The 8,494-nt window shown below is 45.6% G+C and overlaps 1 non-coding gene across 1 annotated transcript; it reads left to right on the plus strand.

Annotated features, from left to right (window-relative positions):
- Positions 1-280: 280 nt before the first annotated feature.
- On the plus strand, positions 281-362 carry TRNAS-GCU (transfer RNA serine (anticodon GCU)). Its single transcript has one exon. It is a non-coding gene; the product is annotated as a tRNA-Ser (tRNA).
- The last annotated feature ends 8,132 nt before the right edge of the window (positions 363-8,494 follow it).

Consider the following 8,494-nt stretch of genomic DNA (forward strand, 5'->3'; position numbering starts at 1 on the left):
TTTAGAAATGGAACATTATCACCAATCGCTCCGTGCTCACCGGCACGAACGAGCAGCTGAGCAACGGGAGACGGTCGAATGTAATAGCTATGCTACAAAGAAGCGCGAATAGACGCCTTGCTACCTACCTACCTACTTGCCAGCGAGGGGTTTAATTTGTACACACAGCTGTAGATGTAGGACGTCACGCATTGGCAGCAGGTAGCGGAAGAGCATAGAGTAGTACAGCGAAAAATGGTACAAAAACAAAATTCACTCTCTTCCCTTGCCGTTCCATCGAGACGAGGTGGCCGAGTGGTTAAGGCGTTGGACTGCTAATCCAATGGGCTCTGCCCGCGTGGGTTCGAATCCCATCCTCGTCGGAATACTTTTTGTTTTTGTGAGTTAACTTTGATTCCCGGATATACTTTTAATAACCTGAACCGCGGTGTATCGGTTTGATTCGCTTTGGCATTTTTTCGCTGGTTTATGCCTATCTCAACATTTATGATTATGAGTGATTGTGTATTTACTGATAAGAACTTGGATTGGTGGCTAGTTAAATGGAGAGCATGTCTTCTACTTTTCAACGTTTGACAAGCAATTTTCTCGTCACGATCTGTAACTTCTTTGTTTTGAGTTAGTATTCAAATATCGTTCTCTTCTAAACTTCTCCATTAAAATTTTCTACAAATGCTTCATAGCAACCGGCATATCATTGAACTGCAGGCAGGTATATACGAAGACGACGACAATGACAACCGCTGCAAACTTTGCAGTAGAGACAGCAATGAACAGCGGCAACAGATATCGCACTGCACAAAGTTTTGTAAATAATTTCCAACAAATTGCTGAATAATAACTCATAAGAAAGATGGTACCCAAGAAGGTGCTGTTTGTTGGTTGTGCCCGGAATGCTGCAACAAAGACAGAGCAAAGGAAACTCGTTTCCTTCCATTGCTACTTCCCTTACTACTCTTTTTTACATTTCCACACCCACACAAACAAAATAACTGTCGCAAGTTGTTCGCCAGTTATTTTTCCCTTTTATAAATATTGTTCACTTGAGAAATGCCATTTTCCACGTTGTTTAATGTGGCTGAATTGCATTGGGTTCGTTATAAGTTCAACATTGATATGGTTGTGTTTTTTAACCATACCAAATTGGTATGTTTAACGTTTAGGATAGAAAGGTAATTGTGAGCAACTCAATGCGTACGTCATTTGTGACACAAAATGATATGCTCATAACAGAGTAGACGTTGGACTCAGGATTAATCAAACTTTTCCATGAACTCTTTGAGTTTTTACAGTGACTGTAGCAAATTGTTATATCAATTAATTTATCGATTAATGATAATTTAAAACAAGTTTGAAAAATGTTAGTTGGTTTAGTTTTCATCGAGCAATAATCTTTTTTTTTTACAATTTTAGCAATAGAGGAAATGGCTCTAATGTTGGCCTATGGATCTAAGATTGGGCCCGTCGCTATTTGCCAATTTTATCTAGATGAACGCGTCATTGGAACGGTACTAATGTATATTTTTGGTCGTTATTGAAAATTTAGTCGATTGTTGAATTTATGTATGGGCCCAAATTAGGTGCATTTAGGCCGACTTTACATCCATTTCCCCTATATTCGGTAGTTTTAAACTTATTTCTGGATAGAATATTAGATCCCGTTTTTTATGGTTCAGTGGTCACATGGTGGTTGGTACGACTGTTAGTTCAATTTTTGATTTTCAATTTTAATCGAGTTGGCAGAAAAGCCGTTTTAGCAAGTTAAAACTGATTGATTTCGCCTAGAATATCCCTGAAAACTAATAAAAATATCTAATAAAATGCTACATAATCAATTTTTTTAATTGTGCTACACTCGAACCTTAGGTTACACGTTGATGCATTTGTTCAATATTCTTTCTCTGTAGTTGCCCAGTTAACAAATTGATGCTTAACAAGTGTTCTTTCAACGATTTTAATTCAGGCTTAGTTTGAATAATTGTTGTACATAGACCACTTTAACCTTTGTTCAGCTTTTAAACATCTAAATCTGGTGATTTTAATCAGCCCAAAGCTTAACAGCTTTCTAAATTATAAGCTTTTCAAGGCATTAACCAACAGTCTTTTCCAACTCTTGAATAATAGCAACCGGAAGAGTATTATACAGCAATGCAGAATTGTAAACAATAAATTGTGACAGTAAAACATTCTTTTCATTTCATGTGCAGTAAACACAATGTGGACACAAGAGCGCGATGCATTTCGATGCTATTTTAGTGCTATATTTGAATTCTATTTTTGAAATGCAGTATGAAAATTAAGTGCAATATAAAATGGTGAACAGACAAAACACAGGAATACTAACGTTAATACTTCCGACGTCGTCGCAGTCCACTTCAAGGTGGAGCTATTCTTAAAAAGCTCCTCTTCCTTGTCTCTACTGCTGGTGCTGCTTGGGATTAGAAATGTAGGCAGTGAATTTAGAATTACTAAAATGTCGGAAATGCAACAAGTGAGACTGACGACATTTAACAATATTGTGCAATAAATTCATATTATTCTATCAGGCTATCAGAATATTTGTAGCGCATTGCTGGTTTGTAGAGAAGTATTAAGCTTAAATAAGTCTTGTTCAGTATTTATCAGCTAACTTACTGAGGTTGAATTATGGGGATACAATTCGCTTCATGCACTACTAATCAACTGTATATTCAGCTTCGTTCACCTTTAATCAATCAATACTCAACTTTTGTTCTTACAGTTCAGGTTGAATTTTTACTTGGGTGACAAAGAAAATTGTTTTAAATGTCATATATTTCTTTTTTACTGACTTTTTAAACTTGTTGCTTCAAATGTTGGATTAGTTTGAAGCTCGTTGGAGGAATACTAGAAGCGCGTAAAAGGGTTAAGAGTACTAAAGGAGTACTGGCCTCTGGAAAAAAATTATGTAACAAATATGTTATTTTGCATGCGATTAAATGTTGTAATAAAAAAAGGAATCATTCGCTGCCAGACTGTTGAGCAGTTCAGTCGATTTGAATTCTCTCTAGTTTCGTTCGTTCGTTCGCAAGTCGAATTAGCTCCGCGTTGTATAGTGACGCTCTCGCTGACCCAGCCATGGGTAAGAAATCGCGCGGTAACGCGAGTGCCGGCTTACCGGGAAAACAGACTCTCCCAGGAGACGGCGCGACCACCGAGCCAGCTCAGAAGAAGCAGAAGAAAACCCCATTGCCCGTCCCGACAGGCGTTGCAGACCCGCAGCCGGGGCCTCCCGGAACTAAACGACCCAGACCTGAAGACAGCAGCGCCACCGCATCGGCAGCAAAAAAGCTGCTGAGCAACAATCCGTTCTCCGCCCTGCAGAACGGAGCCCAGCCGCAGTCGGACCCTGAGACGGTGCCTAAAAAAGTTAAGTTGCCACCCTTCTATGTGAAGGGCTTCCCTCCCGGGCTATGGGAGCAGCTGGATTTCTACATTAAGCAGGGCCTTCGCTGCACCATTCAACGGTGCACGGAAGGCTACAAACTGATGGTCCCGGCCGAAAAACACTTTAACGCAGTTCAGGCCCTCTTGGACAGAATGAAGCTGGAGTACTTCTCCCACGACATCGAGGCCACCAAGCCGCTGAAAGTGGTGCTGCGCGGGCTCCACGACATGGACACCACCACCTTAATGGACGAGATTAAGGCGAACGGCCTCAAGCCGGTCGAAGTCCACAAGATGACCCGCAGCAAGGTCATCAAGTATCGTGACCAGCTCTACCTGGTCCATCTGGAGAAGAACTCCACAGCCGTGAAGGATCTCCAGACGACACGCACACTGTTCCACATCGTAGTGAAGTGGGAGCGGTATAAGCCCACCCACCGTGGCGTCACTCAGTGTTCAAACTGCCTATTGTTCGGGCACGGCACCAGGAATTGCCGCATGGCCAGCCGCTGCATCAAATGCGGCAAAAACCACAAGATCGACAACTGCGACAGCATCGAGGAAGCCACTCCCACATGCGCCAACTGCGGTGCCGCCCACAAGGCCACGAGTAAGGCCTGTCCGAAGCGGGCCGAATACGCCGAGATCCGGAAGAAGGCCTCGTCCAACAACCAGCCCGGTCGCAAGAAGGTTCCAGAAAACAACGCGCAGAACTTTCCTCCGTTATCACCGGTCCAATCACGGCCAATTCCAGTGTTGCCGCCGCTCCCGCTCAACCAACAGTTGGCTGCCGCTGCAGTACCCGGTCAAGCCTCCGGGCCATCGACGTATCCCCCTGCTCCGGGATTGGCCGGTACAACCGGCGAAGCTACAGACGATTCTCCGCTGTCAACGGATGAGATCGTCACACTGTTGGCCCAGGCCATCATCATCAAGCGCACCTGCGCAACAAGAACACAACAGCTCCAAGCTATCATCTCCTTCGTCGCTAATTATGGACCGTGAACCCATAAAGATCGCCAACTGGAACGCTCGCTCCGTAGGGGCGAAAAACATTGAGCTTGCAGACTTCCTCCGCAAGCACGACATCGACGTGGGCCTTCTCACCGAGACCCACCTCAAGACCGGTGACAGCTTCTGGCTGCCCGACCACAGCATTGTCCGGCTTGATCGCACCCGCTCCAGGGGGGGCGGTGTCGCGGTCATCATCAAGAAAGGCATCAAGTACTGCACCCTACCCCACTACCGCACTTCCATCATCGAGGCCGTCGGCGTTGAGGTGGAAACATCGACCGGAAACGTCCGGTTCATCGTTGTCTACTGCCCCCGGCAATGTACCGTTAGCAATGGTACAGCACAGCAGTTCAAGAACGACCTTGCCATCATAACCCGCACCAATGCCCGCTTCGTAATCGGAGGGGACCTGAACGCCCGGCACGAGGCCTGGCGGAACTACCAGCAGAACCAAAACGGCCGCCTGCTATTCGACCATTCCCAGCATGGTCTCTATTCCGTCTGGTTTCCGGACGAACCAACCTTCACATCACCGGCGGGCAACCCATCGACGCTGGACCTGTTCTTGGCAAACACCAGATTAGCCAAGCCGGTTGCCGTCAACGACCTGAGTTCGGACCACCAACCGGTGCTGACCGAGCTGGGCTACAACGTGGCCCCTGCACCGTGCCAGCGGAAGGACTACCATCGAGTCAACTGGGTCCAGTTTCGACGCGTGGTCGACCGCCACATCGACGACAACCCACCACTCGACACAGTGGAGGACATCGACCGGGCCCTGGAGGGTCTCCATCAAGCCATATCCGTGGCTGACGAAGAGTGCGTTCGACGAGTTCCTGTGAGGGGTAAGTTTCAAGCAATTGATTCCCACACCAAACTCTTGATTCGGCTCAGAAATGTTCGTAGACGCCAGTTTCAGCGGACTGGGGATCTGCAGCGTAAATACGAAATGGTCGATCTGAATCGGCAGATCGCTTCCAGAATGGTCTCAATCCGGAACGAGAGTTTCGGGCGGCTCGTTCAGAACCTGGACGACCGTTCCAGACCATTCTGGAAGGTTGCCAAGGTGCTGAAGTCTCACCCCAAGCCCATTCCACCACTTAGAGTCAATGACGAACGGCTTATCACCAACGAAGAGAAGGCCAATGCAATTGGGGAGCACATTGCCCAATCGCATTTGCTTGGCTCTACAATCCCAAGTCCACTCGAGAACCAGGTTGTGCAGTGCGTCCAGACGTTAGATACCTACCCTTGTGCCGTCCCTCCAGAAGAACGGATTACAGAGGAACAAATTTGCTCAGCGCTGAAATATAGTAAAAACATGAAGGCTCCCGGGTTTGACGGAATATTCAACCTAGCGTTGAAAAATCTCAGCCCGAGGGTCCACTCGCTGCTGGCTGCCATCCTCAACAGATGCTTGGAGCTGCACTACTTTCCAAGCATCTGGAAGGTGGCAAAAATCATCCCGATCCGCAAACCTGGGAAAGACCCTTCACTACCGTCAAGCTACAGACCGATTAGCCTGCTCTCAGCGCTGAGCAAGCTGTTCGAAAAATTGATCCTCAGCAGACTAAACAAGTTTGTGGAGGAACATGACATTCTTCTTCCGGAACAGTTCGGGTTCCGCAAGGGGCATTCCACCAATCATCAGCTAGTGCGGGTGATGAATAACATCCGAAGTAACAAAGCTGTATCCAAGTCCACAGCCATGGCCTTGTTAGACGTCGAAAAGGCGTTTGACAATGTCTGGCACGACGGACTTATATACAAGCTTTGTAACTCCAACTTTCCACCATACCTTGTGAAAATCACCCGTAACTATCTCCAGCAAAGGTCGTTCAGGGTGTCGTTGAATAGTTCCCTTTCGGGACAATTTCCGATCCCAGCAGGTGTTCCGCAAGGGAGTCTGCTGGGACCACTGCTTTACAGCATCTACACGTCGGACATCCCTCATCTAGGAGACGGTTGCGTGTTCTTCCTGTTCGCAGATGACACCGCGATAGCCGTCAAGGGTAGGATGCCTCGTGAAATTACGAACAAGCTGCAACGATGCCTTGACACCTTTACTGATTATGCCACCTCGTGGAAAATCAAAATCAACGCCTCGAAAACCCAAGCGATCATGTTCCTTCACAGACAATCACCAAAACTTAAACCGTCTCCCTCCTGTACCGTAATAATGGATGGTACAAGGGTCGAGTGGTCCACTGATGTTACTTATCTCGGGATGTTGTTCGATGAGAAGCTCCTGTTCCGCTCGCACATAGAGAAAACCCTAGTTAAGTGCTCCGCCTTGGTTAGGTGTTTGTATCCGCTCATTTGCCGCAGATCCCGCCTCTCAAGGCAAAACAAACTGGCTGTTTACAAACAGATCATAGCCCCCGCGATCTTCTATGCCGCCCCGGTGTGGGAATCGTGCGCTCAGACCCACAGGAACAAAATCCAGGTTGCACAGAATAGAGTGTTGAGGATGATCCTAGATCGTCCATTCGACACAAGAATAGCAGACCTCCATCAAGAGGCAGAAATTCCCAAAGTAGATTCCAAAATTGATGATATGACAACCAAATTTATTCAAAAATGCAATCTTTCTGAACATGCTTTAATAAGCAATTTGTACATAGTAGGTTAAGTGTATATAGTAGAGTAAGTTAGTTTTAAGCTGTAAATAGTAGTATTAAGTAGTTTCTCTTCAAATTCTAAAAACAAAACAAACCAATCCCACCAAGGTGGTCGACCGTGTACTAAGTCTAGGACTAATCCTGTAAAACAAATTTTAAATTTTGCCCATACCTAAAGATGAAGAAAGCAATTAAATCACTTAGTAAAAAAATTTATATGGTAATCGTCCAAGTTAAACTAAAATAAAGATCATTTAAACTAACTAACTTGTAATAAAAGAAACATTGTTCCAATAATTTATGTAGTGTATTCTGTACAACCAGAATATTCCACGCAAAATTCTTTGAGACATATTGATGGATTTTTTTTCCAACAAAGGATGAAACTTTTTGACGTAGGACTACGTCTGTAATTTCTATATGGGGGTACACTTTGTGAAAACAAAAAATGGAACATGTAACAACATTATGAAAGAATTTGAATGTTAATAACTCAGCTGATCCTGGACCAATTTCAAAAATTTTAGCACCAATCGATCAGAAATATTACAACTTATCTTACCTTACCAATACTTTCATGTAGTTTGTCTTTGATGCGTTGATGGCAAGTTAAATCTGCCTAGCTTCAGCCTTCAGTCTGATGTACGTTTCCGCCATCGTCTCAAAGTTCCGCGCCATGATGTCGATTTCATCGGCAAAGCCAAGAAGCTGAATGGACTTCCTGAAGATCGTGCCACTCGTGTCTATCCCTGCTCTTCTGATCACACCTTCTAACGCGATGTTGAATAGCAGACACGGAAGTCCATAACCTTGCCGTAGCCCCCTTAGACATTCTAAGGGACTCTAGAGTGTCCCCGATACTCGAACAACGCACATCACTCGATCCATCGTCGCCTTGACCAATCGCGTCAGTTTATCCGGAAATCCGTACTTGTGCATAATCTGCCATAGCTGATCCCGATCGATTGTGTCGTATGCGGGTTTGAAATCGATGAACAAATGATGTGTGGGTACGTTGTATTCGGTCCCTGGCAGCGCGGGTACCTATGAATCTCGCCTGGTATTGACAGGCGCGGCATAGAATTTGGAAGAGTACCTTGTAGGTGGCGCTGAGCAGTGTGATCGTGCGGTAATTGCAGCAATGCAACTTGTCACCCTTTTTGAAGATTGGGCATACGACACCTTCCATCCACTCCTCCGGTAATATCTCCTCCTCCCAAATCTTGGAAATTACCAAGTGCAGCGCTCAGTGCTTCACCACCGTATTTTAATAGCTCACTTGGTAGTTGATCTAAACCAGTTGCTTTGTTGTTCTTCAGCCAACCGATCTCCTCCTTAACTTCTTGAAGATCAGGGGCCAGTAGCCTGCCATCTTCTGCGGGGGCTCCAAGGTCTGTTGCCGTGCCACCTTCGTTTTCTGCTGCATCACCGTTGAGGTGCTCGTCATAGTACTG

This window comes from Ochlerotatus camptorhynchus, unplaced genomic scaffold (genome assembly GCF_037179485.1).
Source record: "Ochlerotatus camptorhynchus isolate MF236.1 unplaced genomic scaffold, CSIRO-AGI_Acam_v1.1 ptg000191l, whole genome shotgun sequence".
In the NCBI taxonomy this organism is placed as follows: Eukaryota; Metazoa; Arthropoda; class Insecta; order Diptera; family Culicidae; genus Ochlerotatus; species Ochlerotatus camptorhynchus.